Below are 19,814 nucleotides of genomic sequence, written 5' to 3' on the forward strand. Positions count from 1 at the left end.
ATGAAGCCTCTCTGATGGCTATTGGGAAAGCCACCAATCTATGAGTATAGCAGAATATCACTAGATATCATTACATTGACATATAGTTTTCCCTCTAGTTGTGTTTGGTCTATACTAGGTCTCTGGGCCTTCTAGCCTTTGGGTCATGGAACTCCAGGTAGTATCAGTGGTGAGCTCATGGCATGTGTCTAAGGCTAATCAGTCATTGGTTGGCTATTTCCACAAACTTCATGCCACCCTTACCTGTTTCATTTCATCTCATACAAAGGCCAGATTGTAGATCAAAGCTTGTAAGGCTGGATCAAGCAATATGCCTTTTTTTTCCTTCTTCATGTTTAGTGTCATGCTTTTCTTTTCTTGTTTTTACATACTGACTAGAATTTTAAGAAGTATGATAAGAGTTTTGGAGTAGAGTACTTCTGCCTTGTTCCTGAATTTAGTGGAAAAACAATGTTTTTTTGTTTTGTTTTGATTTTTGCTTTTAACTGGGGCATGCTGTCTTTTACAAGTTCCTAGAACTTAGGCAACACATCCTTTTGTGAGAATAGTCTTAACAAAGTACTGTAGATTGGACAGAGCAGCAATGCTTGCCTTTAATATCCTAGGATATAGAATTGGATATAGTTGTTATATGCTATGAAGCCTTTGTTCTTGAGTTGCAGTGAGCCATCCAAATGATTTGAATATGGAGTCTGCCTCAAATACTCAAATATTTGCTTCAGGGTCTTCCATGCATGATGCTATAGGGAGTAGAATCTTTGAAAGATGGTCCTGATGATGCTACTGGAATCCGATCTCCTCTTTTTCTCTCTTTCCCTCTTTGCATTCCAGATTCCAGGATGATGTCCTTTGCTGTGGAATCACTCCTTCATTGTAAAGCCTCACTATAGGTCCAAATGCAAGGGCCCTGTTGACCATGAATTGGAAACATTAAAACTATGAATTAAAGCACACATTTCCCTCTTTTCAGCTGATCACCTATGCAAAGGTTGTACTACAGTTGAAGTAGATACAAGAAGGGTCTGCCCAAGATATTTTCATAGAGTTCCTGTCTTGAGAGTTTCTGTGTGCAACCAGTTTTAAGACTCTACTTGTGCCGGGCATTGGTGGCACATGCCTTAATCCCAGCACTCGAGAGGCAGAAGCAGGTGGATCTCTGTGAGTTCGAGTTCAGCCTGGTCTACAAAGCAATTTCTAGGACAGCCTTCAAGACAATACAGAGAAACCCTGTCTCAAAAAACAAAAAAAAGACTCTACTTGTAATTCACCAGTCCAAATACCAGTGATCTTACATTATCCACAACAGCACTTGAAAGATATTTTCTCAACATACAATAATGTTCCTGAGTACTGTGGGTTAGGTAGCTGTGGCTCTTGATCTCTGTTACCAACTGGCATACCTGTGGAAAAAAATAAAACTGAAATTTAGGAATTTTCTTTATCAAATTGGCCTATGGGCATGTCTGTGGAACATTTATTTGGTTTCTGGGGAATTTTATTTAAGCAATATGCTTGAATTTAGAGTAGGAGAGCCAATCCAACTCCAAAGCCAGCTTCAGTTAAATGAATGGGGACTAACATATATGAAGAAACAAAGATAAATGGGTATTAAAAAAACAATATAGAGAGATTTAGACTTTGATACCACATAGTGAGTTATTGTTTGTTTGATGGTCCTCAGGGTAGCTATTCATTATTCTTCAGGAATCTATACATCCAGTATTCTTTCACTGAATTTTCCTGTGAAGACAAGAAAGAAAACACTTCTCTTTCCTTTCATGAGGTCACTTTCCCAGACAGTTGACGAAGCCTTAACTTACCTTTTAATATCAAATCTGAGATATTTTCTATATATGTTTTCAGTTTTTTATTTTGTTTATGTGGCAGAAATACTCATTCTAATATGATGTTGTCCCTCTGCACTAAAATTCTTGAGGGGTATTCTCTAGATGGTAAAAATAACTAGACTACAGTCCAGTTTTGGATCCACATGGTTCACATGTGCTTTTAATATTCTCTTTTCTACCCATTCTAATTCCTTTTCAGCCTCAGCTGATAGTACTTGTGGTCTATTTAGGTTTTTGTCTCCTTTTAAAGCCATTTTCATGTGTTTTAAATCATGCCTTCTATTGAGAGATTTCTCCTAATAGTTTTTGAAGATCATTAAGAGTCTGGTAACAGTCTCTTCTGATCTGTATTTTCTGCAGTATAATTTTCTAAGAGTCTATTTTATAACCTAAATAACTAATAGAATCTCCTCTTTGTATTTTTTTCTTGGGCAATTTGTAATCCCCAGCAAGGCAAAGTTTCCTTTACTGCTTCAAACACCTTTTCCAAAGTATCCTTATTTGAATCAGACAGTAATATGTCATCCATATAATGATATATTAATGAATGTGAAAATTGTTTAAAAATTATTTCTAGAGGTTTATGTACAAAATATTGACATAAAGTTGGGCTATTTAACATACCTTGAGGTAGGACCTTCCACTGGAATCTTTGTACTGGTTGGGAAATATTATAGGTAGGTACTATGAAGGAGAACTTTTCTCTGTTGTTATCTTGTAATGGTATAGTGAAGAAGCAAACTTTTAAATCTATAACTGTAATTGGCCAATCCTTAGGTATTAGAGAAGGTAGTAGCATCTCAGTTTGTAGAGACCCCATAAGCTAAATTACCTTGTTGATGACTCTAAGATCAGTAACCATTCTCCATTTCCCAGACTTCTTCTTTTTTTTGTTTTTTTTTTTGTTTTTATGAGACAGGGTTTCTCTGTATTGTTTTGGAGGCTGTCGGTCCAGCCCGGCCTCGAACTCACAGAGATCCACCTGCCTCTGCCTCTTGAGTGCTGGGATTAAAGGCTTGTGCCACCACCGTCAGGCTCCCAGACATTTTCTTGATAAGAAAAACAGGTAAATTCCATGCACTAGTTGATTCCTTAATATGTCTAGCATCTAGCTATTACTGAACTAACTTCTCCAAAGCCTATAACTTCTCAGATGTCATAGGCTATCGACCTACCCACACAGGTTCATCTGTTAGCCATTTTAAGGGTAGAGCTTTTGTTTGCTCTGTAGGGTTGGCACTAGCATCCTGTTTCTGTACAGCCAGTAATTTTGGCATCTATTTTCTGTACTGCCTTACTATATTCTTTCTACCACCAGGGGCTTGTCTATAATTCCTATCTGATACCAGGAGGAATAATAATCTGCATATTCCATTGCTGTAATAGATCACGACCCCAGAGATTTATAGCAATATCTGCAACATATGTTTTTAACCTTCCTCTCTGTCCTTCTGGCTCAATAAAGTCAATCCATCTAATGCTTTGTTTAACTTGAGATAGGGTTCCAATCCCTACGAATTGAATGTTTACCTCTTTAAGAGGCCAAATTGGGGGCCAAGATTTCTGATTTCTGATTGTGACATCACTTCAAGTGTCTAAAATCCCATTAATCACCATATTATTTACTTTAACTGGTAACTTGGGTCTATGATATTGTATAGAAGTTTGCCAAAATATACGTTTTGTATTTCTCCCTGATATAATTGCTTCATCCTCTGTAGCTAATGTATTATCCAGTGCTGTATTATTTATAATGGGCAGTGGATCTTCTAATTGTCCTGCAGAGGCTGTTCTCCACTGCTACTGGGAATGACTGGACTACCTTTGATATGGGGCCTTCATGAGGCCCCTGTACCAGTTACCCAGCTTTAAAGGTCTACCTTGTCTGTCTGTAGTTGACCAGCATTCCTTGGTCCAATGTTTTCCCTTGCCACACCTCCTGAAAACACCAGAAGGCTGAGGCCTTCTGTCTCAAGCATTCCTGGTAGAAGCATTATTTCTGGGAATGCTTCATCTACAATTCCTACTTAGATGTCCTATTTTACCACAGTCAAAGCAAGTGGCATCTTTATGTCTGTTGAAATTTTTGGAGATTGCCTCCCCTACCCAGGCCTCTCTATTGACAAGGGTAGGGCAGTTGCCATCCTCATGCCTCCTCAAACCTTTAGAAATCGCTTCTCCTACTCAATCTCCTGTCTCCTGACTTTTATATTCAAGGTTAGCTGTATATAGTACCAATTCCTGCAATGGTGTTGATCTTATTTTTAATGGCCAATGTACCTTCTTGCATTGTGGATTTGCATTCTCGTATGCCAAAGAATCTATAAGGAATGACCTAGATTCTGGATTTGTTACTTGTACTTCTATTACTCTGGAAAATCTTTCTAAAAATTCAGTGAATCTTTCCCTTGGACCCTGTACTACTTTGGTATAGGGTTGAATTATATCTCTCCTGTTTCACAAAGCTTATCCAAAGCATTCAAAGTGGTTGTATGGCATGAAGACAACATGTGCTCATCACATGCGGACTGAACCTGCAGGTCAGGGTAGGCACCTTCCACAAGAATCTTGTCTTGGGGTGATTCATAACCATTCTTTAATCACTGAATCTCTAGGGCTTTCACCTCTTGCCTCCATAAAGCTCTCCATTGAATTTGACATGAATTTTCGAACACTTCCAAGGCCAATTGGGCCCACTCTCTTGGGGTTACTCTATTTGCAGTGGCCCATGAGTTCAGGAGCTTCTCACATAGGGAGAATGAAGACCATATGAAACAATGGCTTCCTAGAGATTCCCTTTAGGTCTTTTATCTGTATAGCTTCCCACTGATAAGCAACCAAACCATGTGGGTGCTTTTTTGTTGCTGGTTTTTTGGTTACAGATACTGGGAAGACCATAGGAGAGGCCATAACAACCTTAGGGAGGTCTTTCCAGCATTTGAGAGGTGTAAGAAAACCTCTATCCTGACCTGTTGCCTATATGTCTGATTCTGAAGTAACAGATTGGATGTCTTCTGAGACCTGCAGTCAATTTATCATTGTATCTCTGAGCTCTTGAAGTTCTTGGGTCAAATAATTTTCCAAGGATGCCATGGAATAATTTATTTTTTTGCATTCATTATTTATATGTGATTCCAAATATTTAATATTCTGATCCTTATAAAGTATCTCAATAGCATGTAAACTGCCTTCCAGAAATAATGTTCTATCAGCTAGTTCGTCATTGCTCTCAGACATGGAACAAATCTTTTCTGTTAGCATTTCAATCTTATGTTCCAGTCTTTGTAGTTTGTTAGTGAAATCATCAAACACGGAACAGTTTTGTTGGTTAAACGTTTCAACATTATGTTCCAATTTTTCTATTCTGTCTGTTGAATCAATAGATATAGAACATAATTTTCCTGAAAGTAATTCAATTTTATGTTCTGTCTCTTTAAATCTGTTCATCAGATCTACATTATCATTTTGAATATCTCGAATAATTTTTACCAAAACTTCCTTACTATCCTGCAAGGAATTTTCCATTTTCTGAATTCTTTGTATTAGGACTTCATAACCATGCTGCGATGACTGTATGATCTTTATAAGTTTGTCATTTTTTGACCTATTCTCAAAGTGTTTCTTTAGTAAAATTATATGGATTATCAAACTGATAATCACCATCATGGGTAGAAAGTGCCTTCCAGGTAGGTCCTCAACCCTTTCTAATATCCTATCCATACAAAAACAAGAAAATTCTTAACATCCTGCATTGTAATGTTAGTTGCCATTGTAAAGTAGTTAAGTTTATTACCAGTGGAGTTTTATTCAGGCCAAATTTAGCAGGCTGCCAGTGAAAGAGCATGTGGCCACGAGAGAAACCTCAGATCACTTAACCTTACCAGCAGTTTGAAGGTGCTGTCCTGGCAGTGGGAATTGTGCCTTGCCCAGGAAAGTGATGGGGAACTTAACGAAAGGAGAATTCACGTGTGTCTGGGGCTGGAGGTGGTTGGGCCGAGTAGCAGCTGCTTTCAGGGCGCCTGGATCTGGGTTCTGGAACTTCCGACATGAAAATGATGCTGCAACGGTAAACTTGAGGGTATAGGTAATTATTGTAGAAATTACTCACAAGAGAAAATTGGGCAACCTTGATGAGTCGAGTAGTTTTCCGCCCCCGACCTGGAAGCCGAAAAAGGGTCAGCGCTGTGCTATTCATTTTTTTTAGTCCTTCTTCCATACACATCCCTAGCCATGCCCACAAGTGGGCCTGGCTAGTGGTGTAGTGTTGGGGAAGTCCTGTTATTTGCCTGTTATTTGTCAATAAAGTACTGTTGAGCCTATAGGAATCTAGATAGGTGGGGCTAGGAGTCCAGGAGGATTCTGGGAAGGAGAAACACAAGAGAGTCGACATGTAATGCCATGGGGGTAGGAAGCCTGGACCTATTCTCCGGTAAGAAACATACTTAGATTAACAATTATGGGATAATTACTTAAGTAAGAGGTAGCCAGTAAGAAACAAGCAAGGCCAACAGCTTCATAATTAATATAGCCTCCTGTGTGTTTATTTGGGACTGATGCGGCAGAGCCCAGGCAGCTGGCGGGGGATAAATCAAAGTGGCTAGCAAAGATAAAGCTTCTCTTAACAGTGTAGTCCCGCGGCTCTGTGTCTAGTCATGCCTAAAGTGGGTATGGTTAGCGGCGCCGTTCTGCCCTTTCGTCACCACATCAGTTTGCTTCTTTAGAGTGTCACATGGCTAATGGCAGAGTCCTTAGTTTCCCCCCTATATTACTGTAAAATTTTGCTCTTTCATATGATTGGAGTTGTTGTCTGATTTGTGAGTAGGTTACACCTGACTGTACCATGTAGATTACAGTAAGTGTGGTAAATACTGGTGATACAAACATATGTAAGAACACATTTAGCATTGTGTAAGTGTTTGATTTTGTACTACTTCCTTTGTTTCAATGTACACATTCGGCATTTGTAGATGGAGTTGAAAGATTTCTCTTTTTGAAATTGTATATGTTATATTTTAAAAATGTGTTAACTATGCTGGGCAGTGGTGGTGCATGCCTTAAATCCAAGCACTCGGGAGGCAGAGGCAGGCAGATCTCCGTGAGTTCGAGGCCAGGCTGGACTGACAGTCTTCAAAAACAATACAGAGAAACCCTGTCTCGTAAAAACCAAAAAAATAATGTGTTAATTATTTTGTGTTACTCTTTAGTAATTTTTTTCTTTTTTAAAATTTAAATATGAAATAGGCTTGCTTCACATGTCAATCCTAGCGCCCTCTCCCTTTTGATCTTTCCTGCCCCAACCAACACCCCCAGCCCCGCATCCAAATTCCACTCCACTCTCCAGGAAGCGTGAGACCCTTCATGGGGGATCTCCAAAGTCTGTCCTATCATCCAGGGCAGGGCCTAGGCCCTCCTGTATGTGTCCAGGCTGAAAGAGCATCCCTCCAGGTGGAATGGGCTCCCAAAGTCCATTCTGATGCCAGGGATAAATACTGATCTAGTACCCGCAGCCCCAAAGATTGCTGAGGTCTCCTCACTGACACCCACATACAGAGGTGGATAAGTTGCATGCTGGCCTCTCAGCCATTAGTCCGGTGTCCATGTAGGTCAGGTGTTTTACCTGCCTGATCATGACTCCTTTTTGCTCATCACTCCCTCCATTTTGTGACTTGTTTCCAGGAGTTCAGTTGAGACCATAACTGTGGGTGTCTGCCTCTGCTTCCATCAGCCACTGGATGAAGACTCTAGGGTGGCATGTAAGGTAGTCATCAGTCTCATTATCGGGGGAGGGCATTTAAGGTAGCCTCTCCACTATTGCTTATATTGCTTATATTGCTTATATTGCCAGTTGGTGTCATCCTTGTAGATCTCTGAAAATCTCTTTAGTACCAGATCTCTCCTGAAACCTATAATGACTCCCTCTATTATGGTATCTCTCATCCTGCTCTCCTCCACTCTTCCCCCAACTCAACTTTTCTGCTCACCCATTTCCTCCACTCCCTGTCTCTTCTCCCCCTCACTTTACCCCAGCTCCCTTTCCCCTCCCCGCATGCTTGGAGTTCACTCAGGGGATCCTGTTCCATTCCCCTTCTCTGGGATACTGTGCATATCTTTCTTAGGGTCCTCACTGTATCCCAGATTCTCTGGCAGTGGGATTATGGGCTGGCACTCCCCTGCTTCATGTCTAAAATCCATATATGAGTGAGTACATACCATGTTTTTCTTTTTGTGACTGGGTTACCTCTCTCAGGATGGTTTCTTCTAGTGCTATCCATTTGCCTGAAAATTTCAAGATTCTGTTGTCTATTTTTCCGTGATGAGTAGTGCTCCCTTGTGTAAATGTACCACATTTTCCCTATTCACTCTTCAGCTGATGGGCATCTAGGTTGCTTCCAGGTTCTGGCTATTACAAACAATGCTGCTATGAACATAGTGGAACAGATGTCCTTGTGAATTCTTCTTGCATGAAGATTTCTTATGAGGTTTTAATTAGAAAAAAACCCTCAATTTCTTTAGTAGTTTTGAGACTATTCCTAATATAGCTCTTTCCTTGTTGAGTTATATTTTTGTATGAGCGATGCTTCTAAATTGTACAGCATTTAGGTTTAAGATTACTCCTGGCGATCACTTCGTGTTCATTGTTCTTTTGATGCATGCAAAGTAGGTTATGAATACTCTTCCTCATTTAAATGCTGGTGATTCAAGACTTCTGCCTACCTGTAGCTGTATTCCTTAGATTTAAGTTTTTTTTTCGATTTAGCTAAATATCCATCTCTTCTTTCGACTGGTAGCTGTTACTACCTTCTTTTCATCTTTGCTTTTCTCCTTTCTGTGTATTATTTCCTCCCTTCTAGTTTCTTTGTATTTGACTTATGCTTATTGGATTTTCTGAAAAGAGAATATATATTCTTGACAAACAAAAACATCCTTCAGAATTGTTCTAGAAAAGTGATGCATTTATTTTACCATGTTTGCTTTCAGTTGTTTAATTTCTTTTGCGACTTTGCTTTAGATCTATACATTATTCTCATATTAATTATGTGTTGGTGCATATTTAGAGAATTTTGCTCCTTTCTTTCTGTTAGCCCTTTCTTAGAGCTCACATGTACTGTGTAATTTCAGCCCTCTCAATATTTTTAAGATACAGTCTATAGTGTCGCATATTCACTGCATGCTTAAAATGCACTTGTTATTTCAGTGTGGAAAGAATTTTCTCATGTCAACTCTTTCCTTGTGGCTGCTTCTGTGATTCGTTTCTTTTATCCTGTTTTTGATGATGGGCTTTGAAATCTATCAGTGGCTGAGAGGAGGTTTGAGTGTTTTTAATGCTAACAATTTGTTTGCTATTTCTCTAGTTTTTTCCATATTTTCTCTATTTTTTAAGCCTTTCATTTTATGTATATGATTTTAAAATTTTTAATTGATTAGGAGTGATTTAAATTCTTATAAGAATATATTTCAATTGGAATTAATAATAATACTGTCTGGCACATATTTTGTGGGAATTTAGGGAATACAATCTAAGTCATGTAATAGTCAAATGGAGGCACTACAAACCTTTGCCTAGTAGTAAAATGATTTGTTTGCTTCAGTCAAAATTATTGTATGCAATCTACCTATATTTACATTTATATCTGTATATTAGGGTTTAAAATAATATATGAAAGTATAAAACATCTTAACTCTGTTGCAAAAGATTTAAATTATAGTTCTTTTGTCTAAGACAAAAAATTTCCATGGACTAAATGTTTGTAAACAATAAGTTCCCCACAATCCCAGAGACTTGGATGCCCAGATCAATTTGTCACAGTGGTTGATTTTGAAGAAGGTCCTTCTCCAAGCTGCAAACTATCAACTTTTCATTGAATAGCTATGAGAAGGAAAAAACAGAGCTACTCTCTAACTACATCTTGTAGGATACTAATTGTACTTCTAGTTCTTCTACCTCTGTGATCTGTGATCAATTACACACCTTAGGCACAATGTCCTGTCACATTGAAATGCATATGTACCAGTGAAGATTGTATGTGAACTCAGCAACTTGTAAGATTACATACACTATGTCCATAACCAAGTTCTTATCTATTCAAACCAAGATAATCATTATTTTGTGTGTGTACTAATTATTTTATATGTACATATAGCAGTTTTTTAATAGAAAAGAATTATTGTAATTCATAGAGTAAGCAATAATCATCATACTTTATTTTATTACCTAAGAATCTGTTTCCCACAGATTTACAAGTAACCTTCTTGATCCAAATAGCATAGCATATAAAAACTGCTTTTGATATCAGTTTTCTATATATGTTATATGTTAATATCTGTAATAAATGTATGTTGTCTGTTATTATATGTATCTTTTTCAACAGAAGAATTAAAATTAAGTTGTCCAGTTAAATGATAGAAGCTAGGCTATTTGTATTTGTAATTAACTTTTAAGTAATATAACTCACACTAATTTTTAAAAATGCTGCTGCATGTTAGAATGTGCTTAAGGGAAAAAGGTAATGACGCTTTTATATGCAATACCATGTCCATGAAATAATGGCACAAGCCTGTAACCATGGCATTGGAGTGGCTAGGTATGATATTTATGAGTTCTAGAACAACCTATTCTACAGTGTATGTTTGATCCCAGTGTATAATATGGAACTTCTGTCTCAAAAATTGTACTAGCTTACACACACACACACACACACACACAGATAATCTAGAATTTCATGGTTTAAAACAGTAAGTACTCATTTTTTAACATCAGTCCTTAAGGATCCCAGATTGGAAGTTTTGTGAGATCCACCTTTGGAATGCTGGAATACTGCTTGAGTTGGAACAGCTGTCACCTTTGAGGACACCACTGTGTCACCATCTGGTTGTTGTTCACTATCTGGCTGTTGTTGATTTGCCTTAATTCCTCTCTTTAAGGCCTATATCCACCTCCAATCAAAACATGACAGTAACTTGCTTTCTTTACAACTGAGGGAAGGGCAAGAAAGCTCACACATGACTGACCCAGCCCACTTTAACGCCCTAGTTTTGGAAATGGTAACCCAAATGTTTGTTTTGGCATATTTAGCTACACAGCCAATTTAGGCCTGTTTAAGTGGAGAATCACAGGACACATGATTATAATCATAGAGGGATCATTTGTGGTTCATGTCACAGGCTACCAATATACACAGCATCATTATTAATGCTTGAGGTCCTCAAGTTATTCTTGACATTCCATTTCATTTTTTCCTGAGATATATAATTAAAGAAAATACATACAATACATACAATAATTATGTATGTACAATAACAATTAGTAAGACAATACACAGCAGAATTCTAATTTTGATTGTTGGTATAGGATAGCAAGGAAATTATATAAAATAATTTAATATATGTAAATTCAACATATGTGCTCTCTCTCACTTTCAAAATACCATTTCATTTCAACCTTTTAAAATAGCAAGGGTTTTTTCTAGAGTTTAAATCTAAAATTAAAAATAAGAAAAAGTAACTAGTTTCAATTTCACATGATTGCATAACTATGTCACCTTTGGTTTCCCGAACATCACCATAAGGAAGTAACAATTGTCATAGCCCGTGTTCCAAATAATTGTAAAATTATTGCCAACTATAAGTGATAAACGTTCACATTCCTCTCTATACATGTGATCCTGTTTACATAATTTTGTCTATTGTGTTTGGTACCACCAAATTATAAGGACAAGAGCTTCTCACATGTTGAACAATTATCCCCTTATTCCCTTATGGCATTATATTTGCAAGAGATTTCCAACTTTACAGGTCGTATTTAATTCTGCTAATCAGTTTTTTTTCTGTAAAGGTTTTAGTTTCATGTAGTCCCATATGGATACTGGTGTTTTTATTGCGTGAAGTTATTATTAAGATAATAATTAAATCATAATGGTTTTCCCTGTGCCTGTTTCTAGAATTTTCTATGACTTTGGTCTTCATTGCTAATTCATTAATCCATTTTGAGTTGCTTTTAATGGATGGTTGAATATTGTAGTCATTTGCATGAGAATGGTCCCCAAAACTTCATGAATTTCAATGTTTGATCCTCAGTTCGTTGAAATGTTTTAGAATGTTTAAGAGGTGTGGACATGGTGGAGGTGTGTCACTGGGGATGAGCATGGTGATTTCAAACACCCATTCCATTCTCAGTTAGCTCTCTCTATTCTGCCTCTGTGTTTTTGTTCTGCCTTTTTTCTAGTTAGATGATGCTGATGGGTCAGACATGAGATCTTAGCTCATTTCCCAGCACCAGGAATGCCATACCTGGTGAGTTCTACACCATGATAGGCATAGATTCAGCCTCTGAAATTCTGTTACCCCAATAAACCATTTGGTTTAAATTACAGCATGTTAACACCACAGTAAAAACAGTAACTAGAGCAAATGCAAAATTCACATCCCTTATTTTCAAGGTATTCAATCAGTTTTCTAAATTTGTGGAAGGTACTATGGCTTTTCTCATTTTGGACTCCTGGCCCTTGTTAAGAGGCTCACCAGACACCAGACAATGTGTATTCGCTGTTGAGTACTCCGGCACATTTTATTGATTTATGTTACAGGATTCTTCCCATCAGACTGTTCTCAGAGCCTCTTCAACCACAAATAACACACAGAGACTTTATTAGTTACAGTGCTGTCAGCCAATGTTCATGGCTTCTCCTTTGCTATTTCCTTATATTTATATAAGGACTTATCTTTCCAAGGATACCATTCTGATGTGTCTTCTCTTTCAGAGATCACATGGCGACTCTCTCCCCTTGACTATATTTACCTAATCCTGCTTCATTACTAGTCCCACCTATCTTGCCTACCTATTGGCCAACAGCACTTTATTTGTCAACCAATAAGACAAATATATATACAGAAGAACATCCCCCATCATATTTATGTGTGTGTCTGCTTTTTTCTTTTTGTGACAACACTGCATTTTTAGTGGCCATACTTTTATTGTACATTTTAAAACCAGGAAATATAATGTTACATTCTTGTTCTTGTTCAAATATTCTTGGTACTTTGTGCTTCTTGGGTGACTTGCAATATTTTGCTCTATATTTTGTTTTATTTCTATGAATTTGTTTCAAAAATTTGATTTTGCTGTAGATCATATTGATTCTTAAATGTGTTTTGTGATACGGTTGTTTAAAAGAAGACCTTAAACCCTCAAAACAACACACCTTTGCCTTTACATGTGTTTTATTACTTTATTGGACATATTTATTTACTAAATTTATTCTACTATTTGCTTAACCATATACTTCTAACATTTTACTCTTTAAACTTATCAGTTTACTCTTTGACATTTTATTTTTCTTAATTTAACTTTTGGCAATTTATTATTTTTCTGTTATATATAGGAACACACCTGACCAAAATAATTTGGTCTTTGTAACTTAACTTGATTATATTTGTTGATTTTCTCAAATATGAGGCTTTATTTACAGAGACTTTAAAGTGCTTAGTGTATTTAATGTATTGGTCTAAAGACACAAGCAATATGATATATTTATTTTTGATATGAAGTTTGTGTGTCTGTTTGACCCGTGTTTCTGATGATGAGTGCTGCTATGACATTGGGTGAAACCAGTGTAAGTGAGGGTTCCTGACAGGCACTTGATCACAGATTAAATGTATTACACTTTACAATTATTAAATTTAGTGTCTGCTTTTATTATGTATATGTCTATAATTAGTGAAGTCATTCATATTTTTAACAAATAGGTGTTGAATATTATAAAATATTTTCTTGCATCTATTGAGATTACCACAGCATTATGAGTATTTGATTGTGGTGAAGCATTATGTTCAAATTTTTGATTTATTGAACAGTTTCTGACACAGGGTCTCATTATATAGTTCAGTCTGACATGGCTCCAATCTTATTAGAAAAAAAATCTTGTTTGAACCCCAGGAGTGAAGAAACAATCCTCACTCAGTTTTGATATGGGTTCCTTTTTGAGTTACAATTCTGTGTTGTTGCTGTTGGTGGTGAGAAATTGAGCATACCACCCAATACCTTTCTTTAAACATCTTTATCAACATTAGCACAGATAATATTATATTCTTCAATGATACTAAAAGCATCCACTTCTCTGCAACTATTGAAAATAATTTGAGGTTTGGCATTAAAATATTTTTAAATGTTTCATAGAGTTCATTTTTCTTGAGATTTTATTTCTTGTGAAATTTACTATTATTATTGATTATATCTCCTTATTCAGTGGTCAAAGAAGATTCTCTACTCTATTATTACTTGGCCTAGGTAAAGTTGAAGACTCTAGAAATTTACTTATTTCTCCCAAAACTAACGTGTGTGTGTGTGTGTTTGTGTGTGTAACAATTTATAAAAACTCATAATTCCTTTTATTTCTGGATCTTGACTTGTCAACCTTCACTCATATCTAATTGTATCTGTATGAGTCCAATGTCATTCTTCATTTTGCTAAAGATTTTCCAATACATTCATGTCTTCAAAATAGCAAATCAGCTTTTACAAATCCCTTTCTGTTGTACATCATATATATTGTTCACCTATTCACAATAGCTAAGTAATAAAACTAAATGTCTGTAATATAGATACAAAAGAAAATGTGATGCATATGTGCTATATTTTATGGAACTATAAAAATTAAATTATGACATTTGTAGGAAAGTGAATATAACTGAAATTCATTTTAAGTGAAATAAACTAGACATAGGAAGACAAATTTTGTATATGTGGCTGTTAATCTTATTTGTGTGGAGGTCATGATCCTATAAAAAATATCATAAGAGAGAAAATGATAAAGGGAGAGAATAGCAGAACATATATGATAAAAAATCAAAGGAGCCTTCTCTGGGAAATAAAGAAAAAAACCAGTAGAAGACAAAATCACAATAAATGACAACTGGAGTGAGAAAGAAATGAGAACAAATTATATTCACACATATGTATGGAGATGTCATAATGACACCTATGGTTTCCATCCACCCATAAAAATCAATTAAAGGTAAATGTCCTTTTACTAATCACATTTTTAACTTACAATTTTTTCCACTGTACTATGTTTGCACCTCATTTCTATCATTCCTGTGGTATAAATTTAACTCATATATATAAGACTTTTATTTTTTGAATGACCAATAGAAGGGAAATGCATTCATAATGAGATTGTATAACAGATAATTAAATAGGTATTAGCCCCATGTGACACACAGTGGTTAAGATATTAATGAAAAGATGCTGAAAGTAATCAACATGATGATGAAAATCAAACCAATAGGACATTTCTTCAAGCTTATGAGAAGGCTTGTGGTAGGAGAAAGAAGGTAGAGTTAATGAGCATGCAGAGACAAAATGGTAGAGTCTTTGCCTGACACTGATAGATATTGCGGCATGGCAACAAGTGTGAAAAGACACATTTTCTCCATCACATGAAAACAGAACATTTTAACTGCTATGAACTTATTTGTAAGAACTCATGTCCTTACCTTGAATGACATTCTTTCTCTTTTGACTATAGGACATTCACAATATATATGTCTATAAATAGAATTATAAACAGTGTAAAATGGACTGATAGAATGTAAGATCAATAAATAATTCAGTCTCAAAATTAAGGAAATTCCACAACATGATAAATGACTGAACCTGAGACCTCATCAGTAAATGAATATAGCAGACACAGATGGACAAATGCTGCAGAATTTTCTTTATATGACATTGTTAAATATTACATCTTACAGAAGTAGCAGGTTGGATAGTGACAACCAGAGGCTTAGGAAGATGAAAATGGTGTTGCATTTCCTGGGAAAAGTTTCAGTTCTCTGTAATGAGTGTGTCCTGAGGAATAGTTGAACCTCAGAACTCTTTCTAATTATATAATGAATTAACAAAGAATTAGCAAGATGGACCCTTATCTGTGCTTATCATAACATTCAATAAGGAAGTATTTGTAGGACTGAAGAAGTCTTATTTAGTGAAGTGCCTACTGTGCAAGCATGAAGCCCTGAGTTCAGATCCCCAGCAATATTACAAATAAAATAAAACAAACTATGAACCAAGCTATTTAAACTTAAAGTAATAAAAAAATCTCAGGTGTGATGGGAAATAGATATATGCAGCTCTATAAGCTCATTGGCCAGCCACTCTAGCAATTATTATTTACACTTCAGTTAGTCCATGTTTATACTGTTTCTAAATTTTCTTATCATGGGTGATGCTGCATTTTTTAACAACTGAGTAATATTCCATTGTGTAAATGTGCCACATTTTCTTTACCAATTCTTTGGCTGAGTGGCATCTAGGTGGTTACCAGTTTATGGCTATTACAAATAGAGCTACTATGAACAGAGTTACCCTTAATTGTCAACTTCACACAGCCCAGAGTACTATGAGAGGAAAGTTGCCATTGATAAATTTTCTAGATTTCTATTTTGGCCATGGGCCCAACTCTGGGAAATTACATTAATTAATAAAGATGTGCAAGGTTCTACCCTGTATTGAGCTGAGACATCACATGTGTATGGTCATGAGCTATATAAAGAAGCTCACTGAACTCATCATGAGCCACTGAGATAGTTAACTGGGCAGTCAAGTAGGCAAGCATTACTCCTTCATATTCCCTGCCTCTAAGTTCCTGCATGTGTTCCCAGTAAGACACTAATCAGTTATAGTGTAATCTATAAATTGAAACAAACCCTTTCCTTCCCAGTTGCTTTTGGTCAGAGTATTTTCTTACATCAACAGACGGAAAACTAGAGCAGAGGAAGACAGACATTAATCTTTGTTTTCATGTGCATACAAATGTGCTTATGCACCTGCAAACACATATGCACACAGGACATTATTGTAAACACCGCAGTTTCACACAGAGACACACAAAATTACAATTAAAGGCATTGGTGTTATTTATTTGCTAAATATTTCACACCTACAGATAAATCCAAGGGAATTTCTATTTTAGCTACATCACTCTACCATATCGAAGATTCGGAAAGAATGTGGAAGAAGGACGGAAGTGAACGTGGGCTACACATGCAAAAGAACATATTCCAGCATAATATTCCCCCCACACAAAACACCACTGTATCCAGTTTCAAATGCCAGTTTATTATCAGTTTATTATAATTGTCAAACATTCCCTTACTATGTGTTACATCAGGGGATGGCTACAATTACCAACAATACCCACCACATGTGACACCTCTCTATTTTATGATTTTAGGGTTGAGAATTCAGTATTACACATATTCTGTTATTAGCATTGTGTAAAATATTAAACCATTGAATTCATTCCCTGCTGTACAATTAGATGTGTAGCCATTGTCTCATAATGAATATGCTTCCTAACAATGGGCTGCCTTATAAACATAACAATAAAATTTTGAATTTCATCATTATGAAAGATTAGAAATGTACAATTTAATTCCCAGGGTTTTAACATTAATGCAACACTAGCAAAAATATTTACATTTTCTGTGCCAGTTTAATTAAGCATATTCATTGTTTTGTATCAAAACATAATTTGCACTGGGCTTAAATATTTCAGTATTTTGTTTGTACTGAGTCTAAACAAGTCATAGAGGGTCCTCAGAGTTAATTTAAAATCCCAGCAAATGAGTCATTTTGTGCTAACCCAAGCCTCCTGGTTACTTGCAACACAGCTTTACATTTCCTGACAAATTGAATTCTAGCCAGGTGTCACTCTTAGGAATCCCCAAGGTTTATCTATGCCTTTTTTGCTCTGACATATGCTTTTGACAGACCCAGAAAATTGTGTGATAGAAACCTGTGGAGTGGTAATACCCTCTACAGCAGGGGTCAGCTGTAAAGAACCACTAATGAGGCCTCCCATAAACAAACTGTGCTGAACGGTGACAGTAGCAGGGGAAACAAAAAGATATGATCTGCTAATACATATTGCATAGAGTGCAAGGCTCTCTTCTGACCCACTCTTCAGGGAACTTTTCCAAACGTGAAAATGAGCTAATTTTGTTCCTATCTCCCAGGAGAAAATTATTTGACTTTTTTTTCCTTTTTATATATTTTATCAGATCTATGTGACATTTATCCAATATTTACCTTTAAATTGTGTGTCCATAATAGATGTATTGTATACTTCCCATATCATTACAAATGTGTGTCACCGTTTGAAAAATATAAGAGGAGCATTTGGATAGAAATAAATTACTATTCTCCTAGAGCACAGTGAATTTCACTTGGCAGGTTAATATGGTATAAGAATAGTACAGGACAATAATGAAAACATGTCAACTTACAACATGAAAGCCATAAAATGTTAATATATAGCCCTTAAGTATCCTCTCAGTAAAACCACAGACAAAGAAAAAGTACCCATCAGAAAAGCATCGAGAAATTTATTCAAATTATTCCAACCATCCCGCAATGAAATGGAGGATCAGAAATGCAGAACCTAGGCAATCATTCAGTGACTATCACAATGTAACCTGTTTGAAGAAGTTTCTGATGTTTATTTCTAGTTTGTGTTTATGAGCCCTTAATTTTGTACCTATTGATATTATGTGTAAATAAATTCTGCATTTAAAAAAACAAACTATAGTCATATAAGACATTAAAGTCAAACTTATCAAAAAGCAATGAAACACCCTAAAATATGTAGTACACATATACCTCATAATTTCATATGTGATGTATGCTTTTGCAAGTTTCCATAAAATAAGGTACACATCTATTTTAATACAATCATAATAAAATGTTGGTAGACACATCAGTTATGGAATTAATGTGAGTAATTGGTGAAATGATGTACTTAGTTTATGGAGAATACCTATTAATTAAAAATTACATACATCTGCCCCATGGATTATTTATGTTTTTCTCACTGATCCCAATAGAAATAAAGTAAAGTTAAAAAAATGGAAAAAGGTAGTCTATTTAGTTAGAAATGGATTATGGAGTCGTCCTACTCAAGGAATCTAGTCTGAGACTGCTCCGCACATCACATCTCCTGGCATGCTACAGATGACTTGTCTAGTCCTAGCTAAATTTCTAAGACCCCGAGAAGAACAACTAAAATTAATTGAAATAATCTTCATATAGGCATCTCTCCCACATCTCTCCAGATTCTAAGTCAAGATTTCTCAGGAGCATGAATATGTACCAATGTTCTAAGTCTATTGGGACCATGTACCTGAACCTGACCTTGTGTAACTCTGTGTTTATGCCTATATATGTGTAATGTCTTGGTGTGTTTATATGTGTGTACCTGTGTACGTGTGTGCATGTGTGTATGTCTATGTGCATGTGTGTGTGCATGTATGCATGTGTATTTGTGCTTGTGTGCTTTGTGTGTGTGTGTGTGTACGTGTGTGTGATGGTGAATTGGCTTCTGTATATGTTTATCTTATTGGTTGCCAAACAAAACCCTGTGGCCAATAGGGCAGCAAGATATGTGGGTCTAGGAGATAAGGTGGATTCTGGGGAAGTGTAGGCAGAGTAGGAGATGTCATGTGATCTCTGGAAGAGAGAATGTCAGGAGTTCTCCAGTAAGAGAAAACCATATAGATATACATAGATTAGTAGTTATGGGTTAATAATTAAGACAGACTAGCCAATAATAAACCCAAGCCAATAACCAAAAGTTTCATAACTAATGTAGCGTCTGTGTGTTCATTTGGGCTCAAGGCCCACAGGACCTGCTGGGCCAGAATCTTAGTGTTACACATGTGTGTGTGCATGCATATCTGTGTATTTGCATATGTGTGTGCGTGTCTCTGTGTGTGTGTACACATCATTTTTATTGGCCTATCATTAACTTCATTAACTTATGCATAAGAACAGTCCCATAGATTTTCTACCTTAGGGCTTTAAAATTTTTAATTTATCATTTGTAATAATTACAATATTTTTGGCAGGCTAAATAAACTCAATTCTCCTTTACTCTGTTTACTAATAAAAGCTGCTGCTCACTAACAAGACAATTG

General features: G+C 36.2%; 1 long non-coding RNA gene across 1 annotated transcript in view; it reads left to right on the top strand.

Moving 5' to 3' along the window:
- The first annotated feature begins 6,232 nt into the window (after positions 1-6,232).
- The window catches only part of LOC110340800, a 60,753-nt gene continuing 47,171 nt past the window's right edge, over positions 6,233-19,814 (top strand). The window contains exon 1 of the long non-coding RNA XR_005880359.1: positions 6,233-6,276. This is a non-coding gene — a long non-coding RNA (uncharacterized LOC110340800). The remainder of the gene's footprint in view (positions 6,277-19,814) is intronic.

The sequence above is a fragment of the Mesocricetus auratus genome, unplaced genomic scaffold (genome assembly GCF_017639785.1).
Source record: "Mesocricetus auratus isolate SY011 unplaced genomic scaffold, BCM_Maur_2.0 Super-Scaffold_100011, whole genome shotgun sequence".
Lineage (NCBI taxonomy): Eukaryota > Metazoa > Chordata > Mammalia > Rodentia > Cricetidae > Mesocricetus > Mesocricetus auratus.